At 40.1% G+C, this 21247-nt stretch overlaps 1 long non-coding RNA gene across 1 annotated transcript in view; it reads right to left on the bottom strand.

The window, feature by feature from the left end:
• Positions 1-644: 644 nt before the first annotated feature.
• The window catches only part of LOC102902559, a 79973-nt gene continuing 59370 nt past the window's right edge, over positions 645-21247 (bottom strand). The window contains exons 4-7 of the long non-coding RNA XR_006598900.1: positions 7549-7681; positions 5662-5847; positions 1288-1451; positions 645-704 (exon numbers count right to left, since the gene is read on the bottom strand). This is a non-coding gene — a long non-coding RNA (uncharacterized LOC102902559). The remainder of the gene's footprint in view (positions 705-1287; positions 1452-5661; positions 5848-7548; positions 7682-21247) is intronic.

Raw genomic sequence — 21247 nt, 5'->3', positions numbered from 1 at the left:
TTGAACAGGGCTCCGAGGAGGCTACAGTTTTGACCATGGCTTTCCTTTCTCTACCGCACCACCACCGTCCTACATGGTTGCGAGACTGAACGAGTAATATTTGTGGCCGTTGGTCAATCGTAACTTTTTTATCCTTCTAGGCATTCAAGGATGAGGTTAAGTAAATGTGTTAGCCTTCCTTCCTCAAAGATGTACACTTAAAATCATTCGGAAGAGCGAAAGTCTACATGAGCAAGGTAGGCAACATTTGAACTTGATTTTGTCTAAGAAACAAACAAACAAACAAAAAGATCGCATCATCAAGTAAGCTTGGAACTTAGCCAGAGCAACCAATTATAAACTTACCTGAAAATATATCCTTCCTTTCAAAATCACCTAATCATGTAGAAACACTGAACATCAGAGTGGCTGAAATAAATATTTTTATCTATGTATTCATAGTCCACTGTTTGTTATTTGATTTCATAAGTTATTTAAAAGAAAATGTTTTTTAAAAATTTTTTAAACTTTATTCATTTTTGAGAGACAGAGAGACAGAGCATGAGCAGGAGAGGGGCAGAGAGAGAGGGAGACACGGAATCCGAAGCAGGCTCCAGGCTCCGAGCTGTCAGCTCAGAGCCTGACGCGGGGCTCGAACTCACGAATGGCGAGATCATGACCTGAGCCGAATCAGATGCTCAACCGACTGAGCCATCCAGGTGCCCCTAAAAGAAAATGTTTTTAAAATAGTATCATCTATTTTATCTGTATCTTATAATATATTTAAAAAATTTTTTAATGTTTTATTTATTTTTAAGAGAGAGAGAGAGAGCATGAGAAGGAATGGGGCAGTGAGAGAGGGAAACACAGAATCCAAAGCAGGCTCCAGGCTCTGACCTGTCAGCCCAGAGCTCAATGCGGGAACTGAGAGATCATGACCTTGGCCAAAGTCGGTAGCTGAAATGACTGAGCCTTCCAGGCACCCCCATTCTATCTGTATTTTAGATTATTCCTTAAGAGAGACACCTAGAAGTGTAATTACTTGGCCAAGGGGAAGGGAATGGGGAGTTGTAAGTCTCTTGATTAATAATGCTAAATTGCTTTTGACAAAAACAAAGTAATTTCAGAAATAAGAGTAATTATTTCATATAAGAGGCTGAATACAAAATATTCAAAATATTTGAATAAATGACCTTACTCTCTAGAGCTTTGGCTAATAAATAAAGGGGCAAAAGGAGGTTTAGGATGAAAGAAGGAAGGAAACTGGAAATGTTTGGGTTTCTGAAGCATTTACATTAATCAACTCACCTTGCAATGAATGGCTGTGTTCATAAGGCACAATGTATCTGCTTAGCAGTTAAAATAGCCAATCATGTAGCACAGTCAAATTATTTGTCTTCGTGTTACTCGATCACGCACTTCTAGTGAAAACATTTGGGGCAAATTCTCAGCTCTCAATCAGTATTTTTCACCTTTTAATGATGAAGAATATGAGAATTTAAGGCTATTGATTCCCCTAGAAAATGCACATACACACAAAGCTTTGCATCTATTATCAGATACCCACATATCCCCCAAGATATGCTTTGTGCAGTTCCTTTAGGTAGTAGTGGCTTTTGATTAAGAAACCATAAAAATATTATCAGCCCATCCTCAAAACCCTTCAGTAGGAAACTGATGGTGACCACATTTAAACGTTGCATCTGAGTATCTTTCCATTCACAAAATCAGCAAATGCTACTACTTGGAAAAAATGGTAGCAACATTTGGTTGAATGGGTCTACACATTCTGGGGACACAGATTTCTTTGAGACCTTGATGAACACAATGGAACTTTCTCCTGGGGAGAATTGCTGATACACACGATGAGCCACAACCTTAAAATAGAATTGCTGAATTCCAGTGATGAGTTCAAGGACCTTCTAAATCTTCTCCTCAGAGTCCAAAGAGTCCAGGCTCGAGGACTTGAGTTTCATTCCCGACACCACTTCAGTTGTACAGGTGAGGAAAGGAAAGTATGGAGCGGTTAAAAGATTTATCCTTACTCCTAAAAGGAGTCGCTAGCAATGTTAGAATTACAATCTATATTTTTGATGCCCCCAGCTGGTGCCATTTTAGACCAATTTTACATATCAGAAAATTGAAATTCAAAGGGGGAAAATTACTTACTTTTATCATATGCTGTATGATAAACCGAAAGCAAGAGAGTGATTATACCTCTAGCCTCTGGAGCTTATAGATGGCGTCCTCTCTTCGCCAAGATGATAAATTTGTGTTTGGAATATACATTTGGGAATAGATCAGTTAACCACAGATGATCAAGTTCTTTAACTTGATCAGATAATGCATTTTTACAGAAATACATTGTGATGAACCATACGAACTCCACACTTAAGAGCTAAACAGGTGTATTTGCATATGTAGACAATTCCCTGTACAGGTGTGGATGTTAGCTTCTCAGTACGTTACCCAATTTGCTTTGGCAAATATGAACAGACTTGTCATTGATAGCTTTGCCTTCTGTACTTGAAAATTTCACCCTTCCAGTTCCGAAATGTACAATAATCACCTTGTTTAATTTTTGAGTGTGTAATGTCTACAACCAGCAAAGTTCTTTAAGTAAATTGAACGCCTATTTTGGTTATCCCCTAGGACCACTAATTTGGAAAAAAAAAAAAACATATAAAATGGAGATGTAAAAATATCCCAATTTGGTGGCGTCTTTTACATATCCTGGTTTCCAATTTGGTGACACTACAATGAGATACCACAACTCATCTGGAAATTCACCTTCTTGAAGCCAATATATCAATAAATATGTAGACATACAGATCCCCAGACCATCCCCTGCTAGCTGTTAAATCATACCATTGCTCTCAAAATCATCAGAGGCAATTTAATCAAACGGTAGTTGGCCATTGGGCAATTCTTTTCCAGGCCTTTAGAAAAACACAGGTCAGTGCTTATTAAAGGAGTATCTTCTTGCATGGTGATTGCTCTACTAATTTCATATTCATAATCCCTAGTTCTGTCTTTCAAGAAAAGGCTGAATCCCAGCCTACTGAATCAGTACACAGAGGGATAAATTAAAACTTGGAACTATGTTAGGGGCCTCCAGGGTTGGGACTTCAGGAAAGTCAGGGCAGGGAGCAGAGAGGTCATCCGTAACTGAGCTAGGTTCCTTTTTCTTTCCTGCTAGATATATTTAAGGGGCCTATTTTCTTAAATACCCACTTCCTGTCACTCATGCTATGGAAACTGTGACACTTCCTCCACTCAAGATGACTTTTGCATCTATTTCAGAACTTGAAATAGAATGGAAAAGGACTTCTCAGGACTCTATCAATCGTCCTGCTGCTGGACAAAAAAAAAAATGAAGAAAAGGCTTAAGTACAAGGAATGACTCTTTAGTTCAGTTTAAAATCAGCTCATGTTGCTATGAATGAACTAAACTGGCCACGAGTATGTGTCAGCGATCATATGCTTCTTTCTACAGAGCTCATCCAAGCCTACCTCGAATTGACCCTAATTAAGTGGGCAGACAGAACAACGGACTACTGATGAGGAGGAATACGACTTTGACGATCATGTCTTGCTTGACCAGATTGTGTGATCTTCGGTGAAACTTTTGTTGTACATAGAAAGGAAAGAAAGAAGATACTCTTTGCTTTTGCACATAGAGGTACATGTCACCATACATCAGACGTCTAGCTCTCTAGGCTTAGACCAATAATGGAAAGGGAAAAGTCAGGTAAGTGAAACAGCCAAGGTTTGAATCCTAGCAATGTGATGATCCTGAGTAAATAGTTTTTCCTCGATGAGCATAAGTTAACTCGTTTGTAAAATGGAGCCAGTGGGGCCCCCACACGCTAGATATTCAGTCAATGATACCCATTATCCTTGAAGATTAGGAGGCCTTTTTTTTTTCTATTTTCATATAAACTTGGGATATATTACAGCCTGGAGTTTGGCAGAACTGAGATAACAGACTTAAGTCCCAAATACAAGAGAGAACCAAAGTGCTTCCAAAAGATTTGAGAGTTGCCATTACTATGTGTCCCCATCCGCATCCCCTTAATACTGTAAATGAGGTCATTGCGCAGCTCCCAAGAATTGTCTACGAAGATGTTTGGAAAAAGCACTCCTGGGAGGTCCCTCGCCACTTGATTCTGAGACGTTCTGCCATGGACACGAAAGTTCCTTTTTGGTGCAGGGACAGTCACAGGTTTTATAACATGGGTGACAGAATTAGTTTGACACAGTGCGAAGGAGATGGTGTCTAATTTCTCTGTGACAAAAGTCAAGTATTTCATTTACTTAATCTCCGAAGAAAAAGTCACTCATTTATTTTTTGACTTAAAAAAAAAAAACACCTAAAATGTAAGTTTTAGAGAGAATATTTTCCAGCAGGTAGCAGAAAACAGCATAGGCTGGTTTAAGCCAGCCTTCAAGCACAATGATTTATTTGAGCTGAGCAATTTTCCATATAATCATGCTTAATATACATTTTTTGGTTGTTGAGATACTACTGCCGATGAACATGTATACATTTCCAAATTCAAATAGAAAAACTATAAAATATGATTCAAGCCATATGCTTTCTTTCTTTCCTTTAAAAAATTATGTACATAAAATAAATTGGGGCATAGATTCATAGAGGCCTGTATACATTTTATTCAAAAATATTTTTAAAGAGCCAGGTGACGCCTGAAACAAGGCTTTTGTAATACTCCCAAGAGATCCAGGTGACCTTAGTATTCTGCTCCACCAGCCGTGAGGCTGGAAACCTTGGGCAATCCAGCTGGTTCCAGTATGATTTCAGAGCTGGTAGACCCAATTAGGGACATTTCTCCATCTGCTGGTGAGGTTGCTGGTCTAAGTTATCACGGATCATAATGTACAGGGTGCACGTGAAGTGGAGAAAAACACTGGAAACCTTGCCTGCTGCCCCACCCAGTCTTGATGCATCAGTTCAGTATGGAAAACATGTTAAAATATTGAGTCTGACCCCAATTCAGAATTCTCAAACCCCCTCCTCTACAAACACATTTATGCCATCGTTATCATTATCATCATCATCGTCGTCGTCGTCAACTTCATGGTCAACGTCATCATCCTTACCGTCTACTGCGCGCCAGGATCTTCCAGGTCTCGCCACGTCTTACACCAATTAGGTCTCCAAGCCACACTGTGAATTCAATATCCCCAGAACAGCGAAGAAGAAACTGACATCTAGAGGAAGCCTTTTGTATTGGAAGGTCTTGAATAAGATGGAGACATCATTGCTCTTTTCATGCAAATTCACTTTGTTTGATGTTTCCACTCGTTTTTTAAACAGGCATGGCAAGTGCCTTCCACACACACATACCAGTCACAGCGTGGACAGGTAGTCAGAGGTCTTCCTGTATAATCCACTGATCTGGGTTAAAATCCCAGCTCTGAGGGGCACCTGCGTGGCTCAGTTGGTTCAGCATGCCACTTCAGCTCAGGTCATGGTCTCACGGTTTGTGGGTTCAAGCCCCCCGCACTGGGCTCTGTGCTGGCAACTGGGAGCTTGGCGCATGCTTCAGATTCTGTGTCTTCTTCTCTCTGCCCTTCCCTGCTCACACTCTGTCTGTCTCTCTCCCTCTCAAAAAGAAACATTAAAAAAAAAGAAAAAAAATCCCCAACGCTGATACTTACCCACTGACTGATTGACTTTGGGCATGTGGCTGTTAACTTCTTTGAGTTTCATATTTCCCATTTAAAGATGAGAAAACTTAGACCTTCTTAATACTAAACATAACAGTGCCTCAAACAGGATAGGTCTCAGTAAAGCAGGTTGGTTGTTAATTTGACTTTCTTGTGAGTGAAGATCCACAGTTCTCTCTGAGAAGAAAGAGAGACGGTCATTGACAAGAACTTTCACAAACACAACTACTTTGTATTCGCTTGCTTAAAAACAATGGACAGGCCTCCAAATGGTAACTCTGAAGGAGCTGAGGGAAAAATTATCAGTCTGGTGCCATTAGGATGTCTCCATTCAAAAGAAGCCAGAAGGCCCTGCTCTGACACGTCCCCTGGGTTAGAGGGTAATTCTGCTTCTCAGTAACCCACTCATTCCCCAGAGCCCATTTATAAAACCCGAGGCCCGGCCGGGCTGCTGCCCCAGGAATCTTCCCATTTCTGGAAAATGGGGATGGACATCATCAAAATTCATCTCCCCAGAGGGAAGAAGCCCAGTGGTAGGTCTTTTGCCTTTTCAAGTGAAAAAAAACAAAACGAAGCATATTTTTGCTATTGGCGAATACGTTTTTGCCAGTTTGCACTTGGGAAGGCATACATACATAAATAGGGAGTTTCCTTTTCCCTGAATAATTAGGAGAAAAACATGTAGCTTTCGGTCAGGGCACATCTGCTTGAGTTTTCCAGTTGTGTATTTAAAGGGAAAGTTGTCGGAAGGAAGCCATTCCTTTTGTGCCCCCGCTCTATGCCAGAATCCTTATTCGCTGTGATACATGGAAACATTTCACACGATCCTCTATAAAAGCTATTATTATTTCCATATGGTAACAACAACAATTTTATTTGGCATTCATAACCATTTTATTTGCAGATAAATGTGTTTGTGTGTATTTTTAATTCAGACCTGCACTCACAAGGCATTTGATATGGCTCATCCCTGATTTCCAAGATGGGGAGACTCCAAAATGTTAAACGCCTTGTCTTATCGGATGGTCCCTGCCCAGGGACACAGAAGGCTAAGTGTTACAGCCGGGACTTTTGGGGTCCAAGATCCATTCTCCTCCCCGCTGTGTACCACTTCCTTATCAGTGAACGTCTAAGCTGCTCAGATTTCTGTTTCTTTAATCCAGAAAGCACGCTGGCAGAGCTAAGGAAATTCTGTTTGATCTGTTGTAAGCGTTCCTCGCACATTCATACCAGGCCTCGCAAGCAGGATTTATTTTGATCGCTGGACTCACCGGGACATTTGAGGAATGGAATGTTGGGTTGAGCGTCGGTTAAGGAGACCAGAATAGAACCTGGTGCTCCAGAGCTGGATGGGGCTTTGAGGACTGACAGGTCCAGGGCATTTAACCTTGGGTGATTTCTAATGGCCACATGACTCCTTTGCAGGTAAGCAGGCTTAACACAAGCCGGGGGTTGAAATGTGCGTCATTGGGCTTGCCTGCCTGCCTGCCTTTCTGCCATGGGCCGTAAGAAGAGTTTCTGCCCCTTCCACCGGGGCCCCAGAAGAATTATATATGGAGCAGAACAGAGCTCCAGCCACAGCAAGGCAGGAAGCGTAGCCCAACTGGATCCGCTGCCTGAAGCGGAACAGCCCAGCTGACCCCAAACCGACCCTCAGCGGAACTGCAGACACAAAAGAAATAAATGCTTTATTGCATCCTCCACGATTTTGTGGCCATCGTTCTGCAGCAGAGGAAGACCGGCGGAGCCCCGGAATGTATTTTTTGATGGCGAAGTAGTAAAGCCGTAAAATGGGGAACCATAGCCGAGTCTCATGTTTGTAAATCTAAGGATTTAAAGATAAATTAAAAAAAAAAAACCCAAAGGTTTCCAGAATACCTGCTTGGTACTGTTCTGTAGAAATTACACCTCCTTCAAAATAAGGCTTAGAAAGTACGGACGCTCTGTGAAGAGGTGGACGGAGGGCTAAGAATCGCCGTCGTCCGTTATTATGATGTCGTTCATTCGAGCACTGAAAAAAAACAAACAAAAAAAGAGCTCTCATTTGTTCATTAGTCTATTCAACAAACTGCTATTAAGCGGCCGAGGCAGCAGGTAGCGGGTTTTTCAGGGTGAGCAGCCCAGGTGCCAAAGTGAGCTCTCAGCTTAAAAGAGAGACAGGTTCACACAAACAATAGGTGTACAATGCGAGAAGAGGCTAGAAGGGACGTGTGAACGGTGTAGATTGTGAAGAAGGCTTTTAAATAACAATAGCTGAAAAGGATTGTGTACTGACGGCAAACCCAGAGCTGATCTGTGCGCTTTGTATCAACTGGCCCATTTCATCTTCAAAACCCTCACCCAATGAAATGAAATAGAAATCGCTAATACTGTTTCCATTGCACAGACGAGAAAACGGAGCTCCACACAGGTTGAATCACCCGTCCTGGGTCAGGTATCACGTAATGAGAGTGTGCATTATTTGAGCTGGCGCAGGGCGACTCCAGACCCCCCAGCCACCTGACCAGTACACCACAGCTGGAGATTAGGTTATACCTGAGCCGATTCTTAAATGACACGTGGAGACGGCCGCAGTCATTAGCCAGGCTATTGGGGTACCACCTTGTAGACAGAGCTAGCTGGCCAGACTCCACATCCACAGGGCTGTGTAACCCTGGCTCGATTCGTATGGATGTCGGTATTTACAGGAACCCAAAGCTCTCTCTTCTTGGGGATCGAGCTAAATGGACCAGCAGCCCATCTCTCCTTATTCACAGATAACTCTGACTCACACATTTTCCATCCCTCACCTTCTCTTTACCCTAGGAACCTGCAATGGCCACGTGAATGGGCAGCCAGCATCCTTACTCGGAGCTCTGGGTGTCAACTCCAACAGCTCTTACCTCTAGTCCATCAATACTCTAGGATGACCTTAACTTTGACTGTTTCGCTATCAGAAACCTTGCTACCCGTTAAACCTTAACTATCTCATTCTCTGACCACAAACTCTGGTTCTTATAGCTTTCTAGATCTCTCCGGCTTCCATTAAATCTGCACACAATACCATGGCCCTCCGCACCTCAATTTCTTAATTTCTTCTCGTCTGTCCCAAATTTCGTTTCTTGCTCTCCTACGTAGCCTGACTAATGAGGTGTATTTCTTCAGTAACAAGTTCATCACCTTGTCTCCCCACAATACCCGCCCAACGTATCTAAGTCAGTCAATCACTGATGGACCGTTGTGTCTGACTCCAGGCTTGTGACTTTTAAACCCAACTAGATTTTGGACCATTCAAGGGGAGATAAAGGTGTACTGAGTTCTTTCTCTCTTCTTGAGAGCAGTTATTCCAAAGTTTTAGGTGTGCCACATGGGTGGCCTTGTTCTTGATTTTCTTGTAGCAGATGATCTCATCTGGTACTCTTTGGGGAAAATAGGAGACTTCAGGCTTGAACTCTTTAACCGCCTGTTCTTATACCTATAAAACCCATTCCTTTCATTTTCACCCCGAAGAAAGAGGAACTTCTACCTCTGTCCAAAGCTCATCTTCCATTTTCACGTTGGAGTCTACGTTTTCGGATCTTTTTTGAAAACTCATGCCATCAATGATCTTGGCCCTCTCCTTTACCCTAAACATTTTTTTTTCTCTTTGTTGGGTCTTTTCTTTCCAATGTAGACATGTACTAATGTTATGGCTATACTTTAAAACATAATGTAAATAAAACCTTATTGTACCCTATGATACCTTAAAGAAATAATTACGCATTCTCTTCCCCTTCGTACTCGGACCTCTTAGAAAAGAAGTCAACCTTTGCTCTGTTCTTCAGTCCATGACCCACTAAATCAGGCCAAGTTATCACATCACTACCCTGAAACTGCTCTGACCAAGTCACCCAAGACTTCTGAAGGCAAATACACAGAGTACTTTTCAATTCTTTTTTGACCGCTCACTCGTTCTCAAACCGCCACCCACTTCTTCTCCTAGGCTACCATGACAGGGCACCTCTTTGTTTAGCCTCCTGACTCTTTCCTGATTCTTCTTTCTCCTTCTGCTTCTTAGACTCCTCATCATTTTTATTCTCATTAAAAAAAAAATCTGTTGATTCTGCTCACCCCCTCCTCCTTCTTTCCCTTTCTTCTCCTTCCCCTTCTCCCTCCCTTTCTCCTCCCCTTCTCTACTAATGTCTACTTTATATTCTACCAGAGTTTCAACTCCTTGGAGTCATCATGCTGATGACGTTTTTTTTTCCCTTTCTTTTAGCATCTATAGTGTAGTAACTAAGAATGCAGACTCAGGTGTCAAATTATTGTATTTACGTTACGGCTCAACTCCTTCAGAGCCATGCAACCATGGGGAAGTCACTTCTCTATTTTACTTTTTAATCATCTTAAACATGTAATTGGTTCGTTTCAAAAATTAAGTGAGTTAAAATCTGTAAAGCACTTAGAAATTTCTGGAACATAGTACACATCAAGTAAGTTGTAGCTATTATTAAATAACTGTCCAGAAATCCAATTCTATATTCAAAAACCACTTACTGCCCCCAGATGTCCCGTAAGTACCTCAAAATCTTATCCAAAGCTCAACTCATCACATATTTTTACCACAGAATCTCTCCCCGTGGCTACTTGGTCTGAAAGCTTTGCATCACTGTTTTCAGGTAAGAAACGGGGTCTTGTCGTTTGCTGTGATTTTTCTCTCAATCTTCCTCTCCATCTTCCAATGGTTACCAAGTCCTATTATTTCTACTATTATATTTCTCTCCAGTCTGCCTCTTACCTTGCCTCCTACTACCATTGTGTAATGCAGGTTCACACCTTCGATGTGTGTGTTGTGTATGTTGGAGGAGTAGAGGTCTGGACCATTACAGCTAATGTCCCCTGACCAGGTCCATTCTTCTATGCATTATTCCCTTGGCACTCAAGGTATGCTTTTATTTATTTATCTTTAATTTTTTAAATGTTTTATTTATTTTTGAGAGAGAGAGAGAGAGAGAGAGAGGGAACACGTGAGCAGGGGAGGGGCAGAGAGAGGGAGACAGATGATCCAAAGCAGGCTTTGGGCCGACAGCCCCAACGGTGGGCTCGAACTCACGAACTGTGTGATCACGACCTGAGCTGAAGTCGGATGTTCAACCGACTGAGCCACCCAGGCGCCCATCAAGATATTCTTTTAAAACAACAAACACATTCCTGTTACTCCTCTGCTTGAATTCCTTCAAGAGCTCGTCGTCAACATCAATGTGATGCCCATACATTCGAAGCCCCCACCTTGATATAAACACTGGTGTCCACCTCTCCAGCTTAAACTCCTACCGAGTCCCCAGTGTGCTCCACAATTCAGCAAAACCCTACCACTTGCATAGCATTATTATTTTTCAAATCCCTTTTTTCCCCACATACAACGTAGGCTGTCAGTGGTGTAATCGGAAGCTTCTAAGACCCAGCCTCAACTACAGAGCTCTAAACATGCAAGACAAAAAAATAGATTCAGATAAAAGGAAAGCCTGGATGTATTAAAACAGTCTTGAGGGTTAAATCATCTAATTACCTAAGGCTAAAATTCTTTCTGCATTCTTGTAATCTTTTTACCCAATTTCCCCCATTTAGCAGAGAACTTTTTTTTTGAAGATGAATCCTCATTCGCCTCCCCACCTGATTTTAGAGCTTGATTCACATTCATTACTGTATTTGGCAATTCCTTCCCCAAAGCTCTGCTTAAAATACATTGAGTATGGACACTGCAATAGTTATCTTCATTTTTTTTTTAAGTCACAAACAGATTGATTAAAAAAAAAAAAACAATGAACGATATTATCAGTGCAATCCTCTAATTCTCCTGTGTGTGTGTGTGTGTGTGTGTGTGTGTGTGTGAGTTTGCCTTTACTAACTTTTAAAGCTATATACATTTATCACATTTGTAATAAGAAAAAAACAATGTCTAAAAATGAAACAATTACCAAGCAGTCGACAACTTATAATATGTAATGGAATCTACACGCACGTTCTCTGAGCATAAAACACTTGGAGTTAAGTGCTAACTGGATGTAATTGTGGAGACACCTGCTAGTTAAATGGGTACCTTAATACAGACCTCCTGGGGATTTGCTATATTCTTGCCAGATGTAACTTTCAGATTTTCCCTCCAGCCTAGATAGCACCACCATTGATGAAACACATAGAAGAATCAGCCATATGACTCTGGAGCTCTCTCAGTATCAGTGTTGATAGAATTACGTTGGAACTTCACTCTCTGTAACAAGATTTGAGGAATCTTCCCACATCTCCGTGTGCATGGTTGTTTTAAGTTTTTCATTTTTGGCTTCAAGCACGCAGGCTTTCTCTGTCTTTTCTTTTCCCAACAAGTTCCCTGGCTCTGTCCCCACGCACCTCTCTATTTATCTCCACAAATGCTACCACTTTGTTTATGGTATAGGTGACAAGACACAAACCAGGGATTGGGAAGAGTAAGTGGGATGGGGGTGACTCGAAGTTGCCTTTTAGGAAATGTGCTGTAACTAACATTTGCATCGGGCATTTGGTAGCCCCCTCATCTTGTGCTATGTGTGAATTCCAGTCGGATGATTCATCCTGACATGGGAGTTCTTTGCTGCTTCTATTCGGCAAAAATGTGAGAATGAGGGGAGAAGTTTCTCATTCCTTCTGACTTCTCTAGGCAATCTTTATTTGTTCCCATAGCCATGAAAGAGATTTTCCGATGAGAAATGTTGCAGTTATGACATAACAATTCCATGTTTCACAACCCAACTGCTCTCCTTGTTACGCTTCCCACCCTTATTTCTCACAATTCAAAGTAAATTGTGAGATTACTAGTACAATTAAGGCTCTGGAAAGAGGAAAACTGTGTATTATGGCCTTGATAACCCTTGATGGAGAGCAAGTCACAACTCTGCCACAAATTCCAATTTTAGAGTGGGGTTCAACAATAGTAGCGACGAGAAGAAACACAGGAAAGCAGATACGTGTTTTAAAATCATCTTGACCAGAAATGTTTATCTAGACACGTTAGGCTCCTGCAAGATGTCTATCACCTCCTCCTTCCATATATTCCAGTTCGGTCAGAATAGCCCTTATCTATTATCTAAGTACTATTACAACCTTATTTTGGAAAGGTCTCCCTGGTCACACGTACCTTAAGCTGGAGAGGAAGGCAACTGATTGCATATTTTTTTTTAACTGAAGTAGTTTCTGTAGAACAATACAAATTATATTTATACCATCGCTTGCAAAGATTAAGTTAAATGGAATTGTCACATCCACTGGGATCGAGGTCGAAAATGTCTCTGTTTAGTGGCCAGTGTGCCGATTTCACTACCCAGGTAAAGCGACATGTAAAAGGGAAAACTCAAACTGCTAAAGCAAGGAATCCATCTCGACATTAAATATTTTGAATTAAGACACCATTAAAACCTTGGATTGCAAGTAACTTGTTCTGCTAGCGTTCCGTGAGACAAGCAAACATTTCTAACACATTTCAACTCGATAAACGAGTGATGTCTTGTAATGCAAGTCGTTCGTGAGGCCAAAGGATACATGATCACCACTGAGCCAATGGTTCCTGACATTCGTTTTGCTATACAAGGGCTTTGGATGACAAGCATCTTTCTGGAACGAATTATCCTTGCAAACCAAGGTGATATGTACTAGTATTTGTACACGGTCTAATTTCAAGTGAGTACATAAAAGTATTAAGAACATGCGGGCCTTCGCTTACAGAGCTGCTGTAATAGAGAACACATTACTAGGAATTTTTCATGTCCAACATTTCATCCCACTATTCTTACTAGGTTCTATCTTTCCAAGCCATACCCCTTTTGTATTTTCATTTCCATTCTCGTTCGTTTAGAATTTCATCATCTTTTCTAGTATTACCAGCTCTCTACCTTACCTACCCGCCGTGACTCAAACTTCCTCGGCCCTTTGTGCAACCACCAAAACTACTCTTATGCCTGAACTAATTCACCAGATTCACAAGAAATTTTTAGTTGAAAATGACAAAAAGTCCAATTTAAAACTATCTAAACTAAGAAGGAAATTTATTGAGCCACAAATAGGAACTGTAAATAGTTAATACAGATGTGGCTCTCAAGCTTACTGTTGACTAAGACATAATCAGGAATGCATCACTTTCTTAATTTCATGACCTTAATTAACTATGTTTGCCTTGGGGAGCTGGGTGGCGCAGTCGGTTAAGCGTCCGACTTCAGCCAGGTCACGATCTCGCGGTCCGTGGATTCGAGCCCCGCGTCGGGCTCTGGGCTGATGGCTCGGAGCCTGGAGCCTGTTTCCGATTCTGTGCCTCCCTCTCTCTCTGCCCCTCCCCCGTTCATGCTCTGTCTCTCTCTGTCCCAAAAATAAATAAACGTTGAAAAAAAAAATTTAACTATGTTTGCCTTATTGCTCAGAGAGAGTCTCTTGGTGTGGTAAAAAGAAGGTCTCAAGAACCGTGGCATAGAAGTCCACCCTACTAAGCACATCATTAGAAAAATGGGAGGTTTTCCTTAATATATTTGGGGAAAAACCAACAAACGAGTTTTTGGGAAAGATTATGGTTAGTTCTGCTTAGGTTATGTTTCATCCGTGAATAATTAAGTGTAATGTCCAGGGGAAGGGGACTCTTCAAATGGATTAATCTGGGTTGAGAACCCAAACCCTATCAAATATCCAGTGTACAATGAAAAATTAGCAGACACGTAAAGAAACAATACAATATGAGGTAGCAAAAAAACCAACCAAACAAAATTGGCAATAAAAGCATGTTACAAGTGTTCCAGGTATTGGCGTTATGAAGCATACAGCTTAAAATATTTATTATGTTCACGGAGATAAAAGACATAACGAAAAAGTTAGGCAAAGAGCTGAGCGTTATAAAAAGAACCAAATAAAAAATGTAAATTAGATTAATAACTTGATTGGTTGAACAGGAGACTGGACACAGCTAAAAAGAGAATTAGGGCACCGGATATTACTTTAGAAGGACATATACAGAATTAAGCCTGGAGAAACAAAACATTGTCAAATGAGAGAGCGAGGATGTACATTTATACATCCTATAAATGTATTTATAGGATACAGTAACAAAGTTATAAAATGTGTGGGCTAACATCTCAAAAAGATAAAAAAAGAATAGGTCACAAAACTAATTGAGGAAATAATGGATGTGAATTTTCAATATTCAGGAGAGATAATATAGCAGAATTACTATCTTATTTACTCTAATATTAGTGTGGTGGGATAATATATACAGGATAAGTAGTATAGTAGTAACCAAGTAAGTAGTTAAGTAAGTAAGTAGGATAGGTAGTTGTTATGTGGCAAAAAAAAAAAAAAAAAAAGATTGCAGATGGGTTCTCAGTAATGCAGAAACGAAAAGCAGTAGCAAGATGATGAGACGGTGAGCAAATAAAGATCATTACAGTGCATATTTAACAATAATAATATCTTTTTGATTTTAAAGTATAAATTGTTAAAATATAACAAAATTTGTGTACTTACACTGTAGGAAGGTAAAAACAACTAATAGTGTGATTTCTAGGGCAACTATCAAAAAAAGTAAAAGGCACAATTTCCAAGCTTAGAGAAAGAAAAGTTGGATTAATAAAAAATAACTAACCAAGATGAAGACACAGAGTAGAGAAATGGAATTAGTAAAACGATACGTTTAATCTCAATATATCAGAAGTTATATTAAATGTAAATTGATTAAGTTATTTGATTAAAATAAAAAGACTATTGGACCACTCAAAAAAATCCTCAAAAATCAATTTCTGTGCTGTGTACAAGAGACATCTAAATTGTCAGAACAGAATATTTAAAACCAAAGAATAGAAAAAAAGATGTACAATGCAAACACTAACTACAAGAAAACTATCATGCTATGTTAATATCAGAAAAAGTTGGGGCGCCTGGGTGGCGCAGTCGGTTAAGCGTCCGACTTCAGCCACGTCACGATCTCGCGATCCGGGAGTTCGAGCCCCGCGTCAGGCTCTGGGCTGATGGCTCGGAGCCTGGAGCCTGTTTCCGAGTCTGTGTCTCCCTCTCTCTCTGCCCCTCCCCCGTTCATGCTCTGTCTCTCTCTGTCCCAAAAATAAATAAAAAACGTTGAAAAAAAATTAAAAAAAAAAAGAAAAAGTACACTTTATAGGAGTATTAACAGATAGAGAAGGACAATCCATAATAATAAAAGTGACAGTTAAATGGGATCATATAATGGTCTCAAGTTGTCAGAATCACAATGAGAAGTAGAAAAATCCAGAATCATAGCGAGTGAATTTATTAAATCTCTCTCAGTCACTGATGACGGAAGTAGGCAACCAAAAGTACCAGGAAGAATATAAAAGTCTGACTTAACATTATTGAAAGATTTGTCAAAATTTTGACAAAAATTGTCCATATAGTGCATCGCAAAGCAAGCGTCAACAGAATTTTAAAAAAATTGAAATCATGGAATATAATCTCTGAATATAATGTTGTTAAACTGGGAGTGAAGAAGAACAACAAAAATTGAGACCTCCGTATGTTTGAAACCCAGAAATATAATTCTAACTAATCCATGGGTAAAAACGAAATGGCAATTAGAAAAAATATACTGAGTAATAATTAAAATTCTACATATAACAGATGTTGTATTACATGTTTTAGTACAACAAATTGCTTCAGTTTCAGCCGTTAGGGACTCTTCCAGGTTGGCTTTTGTGTCCCTGTGACATTTCCCAGTCCCATCCTTTTGCTTATTAAGCATTTCCTTATTTTCTGGCACTACAGGAGGCTCCAAGGCTCAGCTGTGTTTTTCCTGTCCCCGTTCTAGAAACATCAATTTCACCAAGGTGCTCTGCACCTAACTTTATGTGAGACATAATTTTTATTGAGTAAAATGAACAAAGCTTCATTGTACAGCTCACTAAATGTTTCACCTATACACACATTTGTAACTTCTTCCTAGTTCAAGATACAGACAGACTTCATCACTCTGGAAATGACTCTCAGACCCTTTCTCAAGCACAAACTCCCGCTATTCTAACATCTGTCACCCCGTTTCATTTTGCTGGTGCTTGAGTTTCATCTAAATGGAACCACAGGGGCACCTGGGGGGCTCAGACAGTCGAGCGTCCGACTTCGGCTCAGGTCATGATCTCACGGTTTGTGAGTTCGAGCCCCATATCGGGCTCTCTGCTCTCAGCGTGGAGCCTGCTTCAGATCCTCTCTCTCTCTCTCTCTCTCTCTCTCTCTCTCTCTGTCTCTCTCTCTCTCTGTACCTCCCCTGCTCTCTCTCTCAAAAATAAATAAATATTAAAATAAATAAATAAATGGAATCATCTAGTTTGTACACTTTTGTTTCTAGCTTCTTCCATTTAATATAAGTTACTTAACATTATCAATAGTTTTATTGCCAGGTTATCTTCTCTCATGTGTGTATAGCATAATTTGTTATCCTTTCTCTTGTTGACAGACAGGTTCCTTCCTTTGTTTTGTGTTGGTCTTTTGCCATTATGAATAAATGTGACTAGGGTATCTGTTGGTAGACATTGACCCTCGCTTAATATAATGTTTTGGAGATGCAGCCGCCTTGTTAAATGTATCAGCTAGTTTATTCCTCATTAACGATTACGGACTCGTATTACGTTCTGCGCATGCACCAGAATTTGTTGATTCATTCACCCATAAACGAACTGTGTCAATTTTGAGCGATTATAATTAAAATGTTATAAACCTTCACGTACGGCCATTTGTGTGGATATGTTTTAGTTTCCCCTCAGTGAAAATCTAGGCGGGGGGATTCCTGGGTCATACGGTAAGAAGTTGCCCAAGGGTCTTCCAAAGTGGCTGATTTCTTCTTTCCTTCTCATCAACAAAGCTGGCATTCCAATTGTCCCACATTCGTGCCAGTACTTAGTGTCATCATCTTCTTAACCATTGTAAGCCACGTGAAGCAGTATCTCATTGTGGATTTAATTTGTATTTTCTTAATGACTAATGACTTTGAACGGCTTTTCTTGTGCTTATCGTTATTTCTGATTTCATAAAAGCATTTGCTTAAATCACTGGCTCATTTTTGTACTGGATTGTTTTCTTACTGTGAACCTTTTTTTTTTTTTATTGTGAGCATTCATTATAAATTTTGCATACTGGTTATGTAGCAGATTTGTGTTGTAAGTATCTTATCCTGGAATGTTACCTATCTTTCATTTCAGTAACAGTGTCTTTGTAAAAGCGAATGCTTCTAGTTTTTTTTTTATTAAAAAAATTTTTTTTTAACGTTTATTTATTTTTGAGACAGAGAGAGACAGAGCATGAACAGGGGAGGGGCAGAGAGAGAGGGAGACACAGAATCGGAAGCAGGCTCCAGGCTCTGAGCCATCAGCCCAGAGCCCGACGCGGGGCTCGAACTCACGGACCGCGAGATCGTGACCTGAGCTGAAGTCGTACGCTCAACCGACTGAACCACCCAGGCGCCCCGCGAATACTTCTAGTTTTGAAGTACAACGCATCAATATTTTCTTGTTTGTTTCCTGATTTTTTGCTTCCCAAGAATGCTTCGCCCGACATAAAGTCACAAAGATTATCTCCTACTTCTACAGATTACTGGTGAGGAATATGGAAGGCTTTAAGAGTAATTTTGGATTTTCCTAGTTCTCCATTCAGGACTATTAGTTTTTGCTTCACGTGTTTTGAAGCTCTATTAGGATCCTACAGAGGATAAAAGGAAAAAACCAATGATATATAGCACATGTTGTGGCTTTTCAGGTTGACTATTATATATAATATATATAATATATTATATATTATACAATTATATATTTAATATATATTATATATACACATATATACACATTATACACACACACATATATATACACATATACGTGTGTATATACATACACATATACATAGCACATAGTGTTGTCGAAAGGGTAATGTATCCTGAGGATAATGTGAGTTTTATGTTTGCGACATTACCAGATTCTGTCCTGTGCATCTCCTTCCTTGGCTGCTTTCAAGGTATCTTTTCCTGTCATCCACTGCATTTGTAGGACAACAGCTTTTAGTGAGCTTGGTGGGTCTTTTACAAATTGCCAATACAGCGGGGACATCCCTAAGCGTGTAGCTGATATCAGAAATGAAGTCAGCCATTTGTGGGCTATTTCCTCTAACTTGGTAGCCAGACCCAAACTTCCCGCAGTTGGATCGGAAATCCGGTCCAAACGTAGTAGTTTGTAGTCTCTGTCCTCAACCTCACAGCTCAACCGATTCCAGGGGCAGGGTCTTATATCATTCTCATTATCTACCTAAAGAAAGGTCAGGATTGTTTCCTGGCTTCTATGAGGAATACACCACATTTGGCGGTAAATACAAGTGATTTATGTACTTAGAAAACTTTCAGCTGCACAGCACCATTACATAACTACTGAGATACTCTGTTTTCTTTTATGTTCTTGTTACATTATTTTTATAGGTATATCCCATCAAATACAGGGCATTTTAAAGAATATTATTAAGTTATTTTCCCAAAAAAGCTGTACCCATATATTACCATCAGCAATGTACGTACAAGCCTGCTGATTGCTCCACATTCTGTCATGTTATATTATTTCATAGTCATAACATGATGGAAATAAAGTAGGAAATTCATTTTTGATTTGGTTATCTTATTAAGCACTGTTTCATGTTTATTGACTGTATGTCTTCCATAGGACATCTGTTTATGTGCCTTACCTGTTTTTCCTTTGGATAAACAGTTTATTTTCTGATTGACTTTAAAGCTCTTTAAATTCAATGTATTGCCATTCGTCTGTCAACACTATTGTAACGAGTTTCCAAGTTATTCATTTGATTTCAGTTCCTTTACCTTGGTAAAATATAGAACTATGTAAAAAAAGATTTATATATTTAAATATGTTTTATGTTCTCGTCGAGGATTTCTTTGGCACAGAAATTTCACTTTTATGAAGGTTTTCTAAATAAAACAATTAGAAAATAAATCCGTTACGTGCAAAGATGATGATCACAACGATGCTCTTTTAAATGAATGCCACCTAAATGCCCCCATCTAGGGTAATGTTTCAATGAAGTATTCTCAAAAGTCTCAAATCAAATATTAAGTATCTTTTTTTAAAAAACAGGGTACCTGGTGGCTCAGTCGTCCAACTCTTGATATCAGCTCAGGTGGTGAGCGTCCAACTCTTGATATCAGCTCTGGTCCTGACCTTGTGGTCATGAGATAGAGATCTACATCAGGGTTAATAGTATACAGCTAATAGGATATTAATAGTATAATGTTGGGTGGAAAAGAAAAGCATGATTTAAAACTGTGTAAGTCTAGATCTGAAATGGAAACTATGTAAGTGTATTTATATAAAAACAATTATAAATAAAAGTCCAGAAGAAAATACATCAACATTTCACTAGGTCATAAGATATGGGTAGTTTTTTGGTATGCGTTTTTTTTTTTCATTTTTTTCTCCATAAAAGTGCATATTACTTTAATTTTTTTAATTTTTTGAGAGACAGAGAGAGAGAGAGGGCAAGTAGGGGCGGGGTAGAGAGAGAAGGAGACACAGAATTCCAAGCAGGCTCCAGGCTCTGAGCTGTCAGCACAGAGCTCCATGCGGGGCTCGAACTCACAAACCGTGAGATGGTGACCTGAGCCGAAGTTGGATGGTTAACGGACTGAGCCACCCAGGCGCCCCTTGAAGTATCACATTTTGTTGTTTTCAGCTTCTAAATTGTGGTAATTTGTTCGGGTAGCACAAATACAAACATTTCCTAAATGTCAGGTTGAGGATTCAAATTAAAAAAAAAAAAAAAGAAATGCCCTGGTCCAAGGCCTCAAGAGGAAGATGTGTGCATAAATAACCATATATGCTCTGCTAACTGTATGTGTTACGTTTTATGAAAACACACGTGAAAAGTAAGCCCGCCTCGGAGATTTAGTAAAGGCATCAGAAGAGGTTGATAACTGCACATCACCGTCACTGCCAAACCCCAAGTGTTAGGTGTCCTATTTAAAGCATGCTCGGCGGGGGGGGGCGCCTGGGTGGCTCAGTGGGTGAAGCCTCCGACCTCCGCTTGGGTCGTGACCTCATGAGTCAAGATCTCATGGTTCGCGGGTTTGAGCCCCGTGTCGGGCTCTGTGCTGACAGCTCAGAGCCGGGAGCCTGCTTCGGATTCTGTGTCCCCCTCTCTCTCTGCCGCTCCATGGATCCTGCTCTGTGTCTCAAAAGTAAATAAACGTTAAAAAAAATTTTTTAAAGCACACTCAATGTTTGGTGATAATGTAATCTAAGTTCAAGGCCACCAAAAGCGCACTCCATCAAAGCTACAAACACTAGAACCTTCTCCGAGCCCCAAATTCAAAAGGTGCTTCCAATTTGATAGTCCTTGATTTTAAGCTTATGCTGCTTAAACCAAGTAGACAGGGCTTCGTTTGGACAGACGAAGGAACTGTCTCTACACCATGTTAGGAAAAGCTCATAATTTTTTTTAATGTTTACTTATTTTTGAGACAGAGAAAGACAGAGCATGAGCATGGGAGGGGCAGAGAGAGAGGGAGACAGAATCCAAAGCAGGATCCAGGCCCTCA

This window comes from Felis catus, chromosome B3 (genome assembly GCF_018350175.1).
Source record: "Felis catus isolate Fca126 chromosome B3, F.catus_Fca126_mat1.0, whole genome shotgun sequence".
Classification (NCBI taxonomy): domain Eukaryota; kingdom Metazoa; phylum Chordata; class Mammalia; order Carnivora; family Felidae; genus Felis; species Felis catus.
The sequence above is the reverse complement of the archived record's forward strand: the minus strand, read 5'-3'. Positions and strand labels throughout refer to the sequence as shown.